This window comes from Argiope bruennichi, chromosome 3 (genome assembly GCF_947563725.1).
Source record: "Argiope bruennichi chromosome 3, qqArgBrue1.1, whole genome shotgun sequence".
NCBI lineage: Eukaryota > Metazoa > Arthropoda > Arachnida > Araneae > Araneidae > Argiope > Argiope bruennichi.
This window is the reverse complement of record NC_079153.1, coordinates 38,842,938-38,855,864: the sequence shown is the minus strand read 5'-3', so window position 1 is coordinate 38,855,864 and position 12,927 is coordinate 38,842,938. Positions and strand designations below refer to the sequence as shown.

At 35.5% G+C, this 12,927-nt stretch overlaps 6 non-coding genes across 6 annotated transcripts; 3 read left to right on the top strand and 3 right to left on the bottom strand.

Moving 5' to 3' along the window:
- Positions 1-1,093: 1,093 nt before the first annotated feature.
- Positions 1,094-1,200, bottom strand: LOC129964351 (U6 spliceosomal RNA). Its single transcript, XR_008784133.1, has one exon. It is a non-coding gene; the product is annotated as a U6 spliceosomal RNA (small nuclear RNA).
- Positions 1,201-2,147: 947 nt separating this feature from the next.
- On the top strand, positions 2,148-2,308 carry LOC129964395 (U1 spliceosomal RNA). Its single transcript, XR_008784173.1, has one exon. It is a non-coding gene; the product is annotated as a U1 spliceosomal RNA (small nuclear RNA).
- Positions 2,309-5,491: 3,183 nt separating this feature from the next.
- On the bottom strand, positions 5,492-5,598 carry LOC129964350 (U6 spliceosomal RNA). Its single transcript, XR_008784132.1, has one exon. It is a non-coding gene; the product is annotated as a U6 spliceosomal RNA (small nuclear RNA).
- Positions 5,599-6,545: 947 nt separating this feature from the next.
- LOC129964411 (U1 spliceosomal RNA) lies at positions 6,546-6,706 on the top strand. The gene has a single exon (XR_008784189.1). It is a non-coding gene; the product is annotated as a U1 spliceosomal RNA (small nuclear RNA).
- Positions 6,707-9,894: 3,188 nt separating this feature from the next.
- On the bottom strand, positions 9,895-10,001 carry LOC129964349 (U6 spliceosomal RNA). Its single transcript, XR_008784131.1, has one exon. It is a non-coding gene; the product is annotated as a U6 spliceosomal RNA (small nuclear RNA).
- A 947-nt stretch (positions 10,002-10,948) lies between these two features.
- On the top strand, positions 10,949-11,109 carry LOC129964394 (U1 spliceosomal RNA). The gene has a single exon (XR_008784172.1). It is a non-coding gene; the product is annotated as a U1 spliceosomal RNA (small nuclear RNA).
- Positions 11,110-12,927: the final 1,818 nt, after the last annotated feature.

The following is a 12,927-nucleotide window of genomic DNA, read 5'->3' as shown; positions in this document are numbered from 1 at the left end:
GAAACATCAGATCCTCCATTTAAAATTTTTAGAGCTGCAGTAAAAGAGGGCAAACTGCACCTTGCAGTGCCACGCGGAGGGAGCGCCAAGTGTTCAGGGTCGTCTTTTTATTACCTACACCCTAACAAGAGAGAGAGTTGGAGAAAGAGCCGAACACCTGAAAACTGAACAAGTTTTATAATATCCTGTCACAAGAAATCTCAACCGCCTATTGAGAGACGGTGGGAGCAGGAACCTAGGAATGAAGCTGAGCCGACACCTCTCACACCAGATCTGCGATCGCGGAGACGAGCGATCATGGGAAACGGGCCTGAAAGCTTCGCGCTCCCGTGAGTTATAGAAAAAGTTTCAATTTAAATAATGCTTTCAATTTTAGAGGTATGCGAACTGGTAATTAAAAGTTTTCTACTTTTTTCTCCGAATAGATAGTACTGAGTACCTTCAGTCGATAAAAATTAGAAATAGAAATTTCATTTTAAAAATTTCATAAATTTCAGTTTAATTTTTTTTTCCAAGCCTATGTTTATTTTTAGGAACACACCAGTCTTCCAGTATTAAATTTAGTTTAGTTTTAGAGCAAATAATTGAATTTTCGAAAATATTGTTTATAATTATTATTCCCTCATTCTGACCGCAAATAATCTCAATATATTTTTGGCGAATTACTAATTTGTTATCGGCAAGATAGAAATTGCTAACCTGGAAAACACTTAATCATCCTCTCCCTCAAAATGATTCTTTTAAAAATTTCCTCCTCCAATTTTAAGTTTCTAGCGTTTTCTTCATTCATGATAATTAGTGTTCCCAACTTTCCCCGTCTTGTTATCAATTTTGAAGAGCAGCAGTAGTTTTGTCTTAGTCGCGATAACACTGCATAAAATTGCGAGTTCTTATAATGTTCCGAGAAGTGAAACCCTCATTTCAAATTTCATAAATTATTTTTGAATACTAAAAACATATTAATTGCTATAAAAGACTTATTGAAATTAACAAAGTGCTCGAAATCTAATTTGTTTAAATTTCACTTTGACGAGACATTGCACTTATCTGACACGTAACAAGAACATTCTCCAAAGGAAATTAGTATCAAGCAAAAAATGTGGAACGCTTCACGATTTTGCGTGTCATCCTTGCGCAGGGGCCATGCTAATCTTCTCTGTATCGTTCCAATTTTAGTATATGTACTGCCGAAGCGAGTACAAACACATTTCAGTGCCGGTTCCTATATATACCCTACCGTAGCTCTGCTATTTACATAGTGGTAATGCACCGGAAATTGCATGTTTACGAGGGGCAATGCTGAATGATTATTTCAGATTTCATTTGAGCATTGCCGGACGTTCGGCCAGAAATCGACATCGAACATTTTAAAAGTTGCAAAGCCATGTTCTTCTCTTTCGGAATATCACCATTTCAAGAAACGAATGCATAACAGAAGAGTGCCATCCAAAGTGTAAAACGATATGCGATTTCCGGATTGAAAGTAAACTTGCTAATTAAAATTTTGTTTTGATTTAAAAAAAATATATATATATCCGTCCGAGGTATTTTCATTTTTTTCCTTCCATTTTCTCATTTTTCATGTCGTGTGCTATCGCCATACATCGAAATCATCTGTACGTGCTACTCTTTTTCGAGATACAAATAAATGTGCAAAACTGAGACGACAACACAATAGAACAAAATGCAAATAAAACACCTATTATGAATTCCAATGAAAAGCGAAGATACTAACTACTTCGAAGAGAAAAATTCTTCAATCACCAGAGAGATTAGAAGATGCATTATTCTCTCACCAAAAGACAGCCTTTCTTTTTTACACAAGACATTCCATTTCTGCATATCGCCGTTGCTCATCACTTGGATTGATAGTATTATGGTCCTGTAAATATTTTTGCTTCTGAAAATTTCCCACAAAAGAAAGGAGTGATTCTTAAAATTCTTCTTGTCTGACTGACGTGTCATATTGTGTTACGATAGAATGGGAAAATTTGTTTTAACAGTGTGGAGGAAATCTAAAGTCGATCTTCGGATTGCCAATGAAATTCAAGAATCTGCATGGATATAAAATCATTTTCGTCAAGTCAAGTTACCACTTTTAGAATTGGAGAATGATAGATATGAAGTTTCGCAGGCTGATTGCTCGCATACTTACCTGGCACTGGGGATGCCTTGATCAATAAGGAGGCTCCCCCGAGCAGAGGCCTTCCATTGCACTTCGGAGGGTTGACGTTCGCCACATCCGCAAATCGCGGTTGCTTGGGGTGCATAATTTTTGGTAGTTGGGACTGCGTTCGCGCTGTCCCAGATATTTTACGAAAAGAAGAAATAGAGTGAATACGCTAATTACTTTCACGTTACCCACACCAGGCTGAGAAACATTTATTCAAGATACGCTTCGGCTGTTACTGCAACTAACTCATGGCTTGCTATATGAAGATGATAAAGAGTCAGTTTTTTCCAACATGGCTTTTCTGCACCTCAAACTCATAAGTGCTGCATGTCGAATGCATACCCGTGATGATCGCTACGACTTCATCGCGCTTTTAATTTAAAAGCTTATCGCCTTGACCAGAGCTCTTGGTTAATGTAGCTACAGCATTAAATTCGTAAAGCGTACAACAGATTTCGCATTACAACTCGCATCTGCAGAGGAAATAGAGTCTACGAAGGGAAAAGTCATCTCAACTGCCACAGTCACGACTTATGAAATGATACAATTCACTCCTTTAAGAATGATGATAAGCAAATCTCAGGCACAACTACTTGTGCAATCTTTCATACAATATTCTACTGCCATGTTTAAAATGCAGTAGGATCCGTCGATGTAAAGCATTACTGATGTATTTTATTCGAATAAAAGTTATTAAATTTCAAAGGGAATTTATTACAATCAACTTTTGGTTTGGCATCCATGATTTTTTCTCCAGCGTCACGAAATCATTTGCACTTGTCCACGTATGGTGATCTTTCTTGACATTTTGGATCAATTATTATGTAAACCAATTATGTGGTTTTCTAGATTTTAAATTTAATGATAAGAAGACGATTCGAACTTTGAAACATGCATAAAAAACAAAATAACAAGAAATAGCTGTATTAAAAGGAATAATATGCCTATATATTCATAATTAGATTAAAAATTTCAAAAGCTATATTAAGAGAAAGTGTTCAAAGGAAAATGTGCATTGACAATTAGAAGTAAATGCATTCGTAGTGTTCGAGTGAGTAGTACGAAAGTCGTCGCATAAAATGAAAGGTAGCGAGCGCCATCTATTCTTTGTTTATAAATAATATAAGTTCGTGATTTTCCGTACTACATCCAGAATCAATGCAATTTATTTGGCTTCAAATTATTGCGAATTAAACCGCTAATTTAGAACGATCATATTCATTAAGAGCAATCACATGCAGAATAATGTATTTCGCATTTACTCTTTGAGCGATCGCTGCGCCACACTTCGGAGGCGTTTGCAAGCTCTCGGGTATTAAACTCTATTCATTCGAAATGACATCGTAAACGTTACTATGCCCTTTCGGTCCACGTTTTGCTACGCGCTTATAACCTTCGAAAAAATAAAAATACTCTTTTGTTAGAAATTTTCTGTAATTCTAACCGCCTTTGACGATCAGTCGGTCCGATGGAATTAACGGTTGTTAAAAATTTCAGATAAATAATAGTATATGTGTAACTTTATCTCAATAGATTTCTCATTAAAATACCCCCGAACTTCAAATTTTGACAGTCATATAATTGATATACTGTAGGAGTGTTACACCATTCTGTTCACGGTGCTAGGCATTTCCCTAATTTTTTGTTTTTATTTTTATACATCCCATTACATCTCAGGAAAGATATCCGGTATTTGAAAATGGGGGCAATTTACAATCCCCCCCCCCACACACACACCCATACATTGATTGTAATGTTAAACGTATAATATAAGCACACTAAAGTTTCGAACCATATAATGAAAATAGACCTTGCACTGAAAAGTACTGAGAATGTATAATGATACGAGACGTATCTTCGCATTTTTATCATCAGCAATAATAGACAAAAGCTTGTATGAAATATTCATAGCAATGTTGGAATCTGAGTTTCGCTTCAGTAAAGTAATGCATTGTTTTAAAATATGATCAGAGTCTTTTCTTTTCTTTTTTAAATATTGACAAAGGAAAGGAACGAAAAATTCAACCAGAAACAGTGTTGTGCCAAAGTATCATTGGAAGTATGTGACTATCAAACATTATCATAGAAAAATTAAATAATTTTTTTAAACTTTAAGATGATGCAAAGATTATTTTTGTGCTGTGAAATTTTCGTAAAATTAATTTCTCTTGAATCGAAACTAATCAAATAATTGAAACAAATTATTGAGAAACTATAGTAAGAGCACTGGAAACATCAGATCCTCCATTTAAAATTTTTAGAGCTGCAGTAAAAGAGGGCAAACTGCACCTTGCAGTGCCACGCGGAGGGAGCGCCAAGTGTTCAGGGTCGTCTTTTTATTACCTACACCCTAACAAGAGAGAGAGTTGGAGAAAGAGCCGGACACCTGAAAACTGGACAAGTTTTATAATATCCTGTCACAAGAAATCTCAACCGCCTATTGAGAGACGGTGGGAGCACCTAGGAATGAAGCTGAGCCGACACCTCTCACACCAGATCTGCGATCGCGGAGACGAGCGATCATGGGAAACGGGCCTGAAAGCTTCGCGCTCCCGTGAGTTATAGAAAAAGTTTCAATTTAAATAATGCTTTCAATTTTAGAGGTATGCGAACTGGTAATTAAAAGTTTTCTACTTTTTTCTCCGAATAGATAGTACTGAGTACCTTCAGTCGATAAAAATTAGAAATAGAAATTTCATTTTAAAAATTTCATAAATTTCAATTTAATTTTTTTTTCCAAGCCTATGTTTATTTTTAGGAACACACCAGTCTTCCAGTATTAAATTTAGTTTAGTTTTAGAGCAAATAATTGAATTTTCGAAAATATTGTTTATAATTATTATTCCCTCATTCTGACCGCAAATAATCTCAATATATTTTTGGCGAATTACTAATTTGTTATCGGCAAGATAGAAATTGCTAACCTGGAAAACACTTAATCATCCTCTCCCTCAAAATGATTCTTTTAAAAATTTCCTCCTCCAATTTTAAGTTTCTAGCGTTTTCTTCATTCATGATAATTAGTGTTCCCAACTTTCCCCGTCTTGTTATCAATTTTGAAGAGCAGCAGTAGTTTTGTCTTAGTCGCGATAACACTGCATAAAATTGCGAGTTCTTATAATGTTCCGAGAAGTGAAACCCTCATTTCAAATTTCATAAATTATTTTTGAATACTAAAAACATATTAATTGCTATAAAAGACTTATTGAAATTAACAAAGTGCTCGAAATCTAATTTGTTTAAATTTCACTTTGACGAGACATTGCACTTATCTGACACGTAACAAGAACATTCTCCAAAGGAAATTAGTATCAAGCAAAAAATGTGGAACGCTTCACGATTTTGCGTGTCATCCTTGCGCAGGGGCCATGCTAATCTTCTCTGTATCGTTCCAATTTTAGTATATGTACTGCCGAAGCGAGTACAAACACATTTCAGTGCCGGTTCCTATATATACCCTACCGTAGCTCTGCTATTTACATAGTGGTAATGCACCGGAAATTGCATGTTTACGAGGGGCAATGCTGAATGATTATTTCAGATTTCATTTGAGCATTGCCGGACGTTCGGCCAGAAATCGACATCGAACATTTTAAAAGTTGCAAAGCCATGTTCTTCTCTTTCGGAATATCACCATTTCAAGAAACGAATGCATAACAGAAGAGTGCCATCCAAAGTGTAAAACGATATGCGATTTCCGGATTGAAAGTAAACTTGCTAATTAAAATTTTGTTTTGATTTAAAAAAAATATATATATATCCGTCCGAGGTATTTTCATTTTTTTCCTTCCATTTTCTCATTTTTCATGTCGTGTGCTATCGCCATACATCGAAATCATCTGTACGTGCTACTCTTTTTCGAGATACAAATAAATGTGCAAAACTGAGACGACAACACAATAGAACAAAATGCAAATAAAACACCTATTATGAATTCCAATGAAAAGCGAAGATACTAACTACTTCGAAGAGAAAAATTCTTCAATCACCAGAGAGATTAGAAGATGCATTATTCTCTCACCAAAAGACAGCCTTTCTTTTTTACACAAGACATTCCATTTCTGCATATCGCCGTTGCTCATCACTTGGATTGATAGTATTATGGTCCTGTAAATATTTTTGCTTCTGAAAATTTCCCACAAAAGAAAGGAGTGATTCTTAAAATTCTTCTTGTCTGACTGACGTGTCATATTGTGTTACGATAGAATGGGAAAATTTGTTTTAACAGTGTGGAGGAAATCTAAAGTCGATCTTCGGATTGCCAATGAAATTCAAGAATCTGCATGGATATAAAATCATTTTCGTCAAGTCAAGTTACCACTTTTAGAATTGGAGAATGATAGATATGAAGTTTCGCAGGCTGATTGCTCGCATACTTATCTGGCACTGGGGATGCCTTGATCAATAAGGAGGCTCCCCCGAGCAGAGGCCTTCCATTGCACTTCGGAGGGTTGACGTTCGCCACATCCGCAAATCGCGGTTGCTTGGGGTGCATAATTTTTGGTAGTTGGGACTGCGTTCGCGCTGTCCCAGATATTTTACGAAAAGAAGAAATAGAGTGAATACGCTAATTACTTTCACGTTACCCACACCAGGCTGAGAAACATTTATTCAAGATACGCTTCGGCTGTTACTGCAACTAACTCATGGCTTGCTATATGAAGATGATAAAGAGTCAGTTTTTTCCAACATGGCTTTTCTGCACCTCAAACTCATAAGTGCTGCATGTCGAATGCATACCCGTGATGATCGCTACGACTTCATCGCGCTTTTAATTTAAAAGCTTATCGCCTTGACCAGAGCTCTTGGTTAATGTAGCTACAGCATTAAATTCGTAAAGCGTACAACAGATTTCGCATTACAACTCGCATCTGCAGAGGAAATAGAGTCTACGAAGGGAAAAGTCATCTCAACTGCCACAGTCACGACTTATGAAATGATACAATTCACTCCTTTAAGAATGATGATAAGCAAATCTCAGGCACAACTACTTGTGCAATCTTTCATACAATATTCTACTGCCATGTTTAAAATGCAGTAGGATCCGTCGATGTAAAGCATTACTGATGTATTTTATTCGAATAAAAGTTATTAAATTTCAAAGGGAATTTATTACAATCAACTTTTGGTTTGGCATCCATGATTTTTTCTCCAGCGTCACGAAATCATTTGCACTTGTCCACGTATGGTGATCTTTCTTGACATTTTGGATCAATTATTATGTAAACCAATTATGTGGTTTTCTAGATTTTAAATTTAATGATAAGAAGACGATTCGAACTTTGAAACATGCATAAAAAACAAAATAACAAGAAATAGCTGTATTAAAAGGAATAATATGCCTATATATTCATAATTAGATTAAAAATTTCAAAAGCTATATTAAGAGAAAGTGTTCAAAGGAAAATGTGCATTGACAATTAGAAGTAAATGCATTCGTAGTGTTCGAGTGAGTAGTACGAAAGTCGTCGCATAAAATGAAAGGTAGCGAGCGCCATCTATTCTTTGTTTATAAATAATATAAGTTCGTGATTTTCCGTACTACATCCAGAATCAATGCAATTTATTTGGCTTCAAATTATTGCGAATTAAACCGCTAATTTAGAACGATCATATTCATTAAGAGCAATCACATGCAGAATAATGTATTTCGCATTTACTCTTTGAGCGATCGCTGCGCCACACTTCGGAGGCGTTTGCAAGCTCTCGGGTATTAAACTCTATTCATTCGAAATGACATCGTAAACGTTACTATGCCCTTTCGGTCCACGTTTTGCTACGCGCTTATAACCTTCGAAAAAATAAAAATACTCTTTTGTTAGAAATTTTCTGTAATTCTAACCGCCTTTGACGATCAGTCGGTCCGATGGAATTAACGGTTGTTAAAAATTTCAGATAAATAATAGTATATGTGTAACTTTATCTCAATAGATTTCTCATTAAAATACCCCCGAACTTCAAATTTTGACAGTCATATAATTGATATACTGTAGGAGTGTTACACCATTCTGTTCACGGTGCTAGGCATTTCCCTAATTTTTTGTTTTTATTTTTATACATCCCATTACATCTCAGGAAAGATATCCGGTATTTGAAAATGGGGGCAATTTACAATCCCCCCCCCACACACACACACCCATACATTGATTGTAATGTTAAACGTATAATATAAGCACACTAAAGTTTCGAACCATATAATGAAAATAGACCTTGCACTGAAAAGTACTGAGAATGTATAATGATACGAGACGTATCTTCGCATTTTTATCATCAGCAATAATAGACAAAAGCTTGTATGAAATATTCATAGCAATGTTGGAATCTGAGTTTCGCTTCAGTAAAGTAATGCATTGTTTTAAAATATGATCAGAGTCTTTTCTTTTCTTTTTTAAATATTGACAAAGGAAAGGAACGAAAAATTCAACCAGAAACAGTGTTGTGCCAAAGTATCATTGGAAGTATGTGACTATCAAACATTATCATAGAAAAATTAAATAATTTTTTTAAACTTTAAGATGATGCAAAGATTATTTTTGTGCTGTGAAATTTTCGTAAAATTAATTTCTCTTGAATCGAAACTAATCAAATAATTGAAACAAATTATTGAGAAACTATAGTAAGAGCACTGGAAACATCAGATCCTCCATTTAAAATTTTTAGAGCTGCAGTAAAAGAGGGCAAACTGCACCTTGCAGTGCCACGCGGAGGGAGCGCCAAGTGTTCAGGGTCGTCTTTTTATTACCTACACCCTAACAAGAGAGAGAGTTGGAGAAAGAGCCGAACACCTGAAAACTGAACAAGTTTTATAATATCCTGTCACAAGAAATCTCAACCGCCTATTGAGAGACGGTGGGAGCAGGAACCTAGGAATGAAGCTGAGCCGACACCTCTCACACCAGATCTGCGATCGCGGAGACGAGCGATCATGGGAAACGGGCCTGAAAGCTTCGCGCTCCCGTGAGTTATAGAAAAAGTTTCAATTTAAATAATGCTTTCAATTTTAGAGGTATGCGAACTGGTAATTAAAAGTTTTCTACTTTTTTCTCCGAATAGATAGTACTGAGTACCTTCAGTCGATAAAAATTAGAAATAGAAATTTCATTTTAAAAATTTCATAAATTTCAGTTTAATTTTTTTTTCCAAGCCTATGTTTATTTTTAGGAACACACCAGTCTTCCAGTATTAAATTTAGTTTAGTTTTAGAGCAAATAATTGAATTTTCGAAAATATTGTTTATAATTATTATTCCCTCATTCTGACCGCAAATAATCTCAATATATTTTTGGCGAATTACTAATTTGTTATCGGCAAGATAGAAATTGCTAACCTGGAAAACACTTAATCATCCTCTCCCTCAAAATGATTCTTTTAAAAATTTCCTCCTCCAATTTTAAGTTTCTAGCGTTTTCTTCATTCATGATAATTAGTGTTCCCAACTTTCCCCGTCTTGTTATCAATTTTGAAGAGCAGCAGTAGTTTTGTCTTAGTCGCGATAACACTGCATAAAATTGCGAGTTCTTATAATGTTCCGAGAAGTGAAACCCTCATTTCAAATTTCATAAATTATTTTTGAATACTAAAAACATATTAATTGCTATAAAAGACTTATTGAAATTAACAAAGTGCTCGAAATCTAATTTGTTTAAATTTCACTTTGACGAGACATTGCACTTATCTGACACGTAACAAGAACATTCTCCAAAGGAAATTAGTATCAAGCAAAAAATGTGGAACGCTTCACGATTTTGCGTGTCATCCTTGCGCAGGGGCCATGCTAATCTTCTCTGTATCGTTCCAATTTTAGTATATGTACTGCCGAAGCGAGTACAAACACATTTCAGTGCCGGTTCCTATATATACCCTACCGTAGCTCTGCTATTTACATAGTGGTAATGCACCGGAAATTGCATGTTTACGAGGGGCAATGCTGAATGATTATTTCAGATTTCATTTGAGCATTGCCGGACGTTCGGCCAGAAATCGACATCGAACATTTTAAAAGTTGCAAAGCCATGTTCTTCTCTTTCGGAATATCACCATTTCAAGAAACGAATGCATAACAGAAGAGTGCCATCCAAAGTGTAAAACGATATGCGATTTCCGGATTGAAAGTAAACTTGCTAATTAAAATTTTGTTTTGATTTAAAAAAAATATATATATATCCGTCCGAGGTATTTTCATTTTTTTCCTTCCATTTTCTCATTTTTCATGTCGTGTGCTATCGCCATACATCGAAATCATCTGTACGTGCTACTCTTTTTCGAGATACAAATAAATGTGCAAAACTGAGACGACAACACAATAGAACAAAATGCAAATAAAACACCTATTATGAATTCCAATGAAAAGCGAAGATACTAACTACTTCGAAGAGAAAAATTCTTCAATCACCAGAGAGATTAGAAGATGCATTATTCTCTCACCAAAAGACAGCCTTTCTTTTTTACACAAGACATTCCATTTCTGCATATCGCCGTTGCTCATCACTTGGATTGATAGTATTATGGTCCTGTAAATATTTTTGCTTCTGAAAATTTCCCACAAAAGAAAGGAGTGATTCTTAAAATTCTTCTTGTCTGACTGACGTGTCATATTGTGTTACGATAGAATGGGAAAATTTGTTTTAACAGTGTGGAGGAAATCTAAAGTCGATCTTCGGATTGCCAATGAAATTCAAGAATCTGCATGGATATAAAATCATTTTCGTCAAGTCAAGTTACCACTTTTAGAATTGGAGAATGATAGATATGAAGTTTCGCAGGCTGATTGCTCGCATACTTACCTGGCACTGGGGATGCCTTGATCAATAAGGAGGCTCCCCCGAGCAGAGGCCTTCCATTGCACTTCGGAGGGTTGACGTTCGCCACATCCGCAAATCGCGGTTGCTTGGGGTGCATAATTTTTGGTAGTTGGGACTGCGTTCGCGCTGTCCCAGATATTTTACGAAAAGAAGAAATAGAGTGAATACGCTAATTACTTTCACGTTACCCACACCAGGCTGAGAAACATTTATTCAAGATACGCTTCGGCTGTTACTGCAACTAACTCATGGCTTGCTATATGAAGATGATAAAGAGTCAGTTTTTTCCAACATGGCTTTTCTGCACCTCAAACTCATAAGTGCTGCATGTCGAATGCATACCCGTGATGATCGCTACGACTTCATCGCGCTTTTAATTTAAAAGCTTATCGCCTTGACCAGAGCTCTTGGTTAATGTAGCTACAGCATTAAATTCGTAAAGCGTACAACAGATTTCGCATTACAACTCGCATCTGCAGAGGAAATAGAGTCTACGAAGGGAAAAGTCATCTCAACTGCCACAGTCACGACTTATGAAATGATACAATTCACTCCTTTAAGAATGATGATAAGCAAATCTCAGGCACAACTACTTGTGCAATCTTTCATACAATATTCTACTGCCATGTTTAAAATGCAGTAGGATCCGTCGATGTAAAGCATTACTGATGTATTTTATTCGAATAAAAGTTATTAAATTTCAAAGGGAATTTATTACAATCAACTTTTGGTTTGGCATCCATGATTTTTTCTCCAGCGTCACGAAATCATTTGCACTTGTCCACGTATGGTGATCTTTCTTGACATTTTGGATCAATTATTATGTAAACCAATTATGTGGTTTTCTAGATTTTAAATTTAATGATAAGAAGACGATTCGAACTTTGAAACATGCATAAAAAACAAAATAACAAGAAATAGCTGTATTAAAAGGAATAATATGCCTATATATTCATAATTAGATTAAAAATTTCAAAAGCTATATTAAGAGAAAGTGTTCAAAGGAAAATGTGCATTGACAATTAGAAGTAAATGCATTCGTAGTGTTCGAGTGAGTAGTACGAAAGTCGTCGCATAAAATGAAAGGTAGCGAGCGCCATCTATTCTTTGTTTATAAATAATATAAGTTCGTGATTTTCCGTACTACATCCAGAATCAATGCAATTTATTTGGCTTCAAATTATTGCGAATTAAACCGCTAATTTAGAACGATCATATTCATTAAGAGCAATCACATGCAGAATAATGTATTTCGCATTTACTCTTTGAGCGATCGCTGCGCCACACTTCGGAGGCGTTTGCAAGCTCTCGGGTATTAAACTCTATTCATTCGAAATGACATCGTAAACGTTACTATGCCCTTTCGGTCCACGTTTTGCTACGCGCTTATAACCTTCGAAAAAATAAAAATACTCTTTTGTTAGAAATTTTCTGTAATTCTAACCGCCTTTGACGATCAGTCGGTCCGATGGAATTAACGGTTGTTAAAAATTTCAGATAAATAATAGTATATGTGTAACTTTATCTCAATAGATTTCTCATTAAAATACCCCCGAACTTCAAATTTTGACAGTCATATAATTGATATACTGTAGGAGTGTTACACCATTCTGTTCACGGTGCTAGGCATTTCCCTAATTTTTTGTTTTTATTTTTATACATCCCATTACATCTCAGGAAAGATATCCGGTATTTGAAAATGGGGGCAATTTACAATCCCCCCCCCCACACACACACACCCATACATTGATTGTAATGTTAAACGTATAATATAAGCACACTAAAGTTTCGAACCATATAATGAAAATAGACCTTGCACTGAAAAGTACTGAGAATGTATAATGATACGAGACGTATCTTCGCATTTTTATCATCAGCAATAATAGACAAAAGCTTGTATGAAATATTCATAGCAATGTTGGAATCTGAGTTTCGCTTCAGTAAAGTAATGCA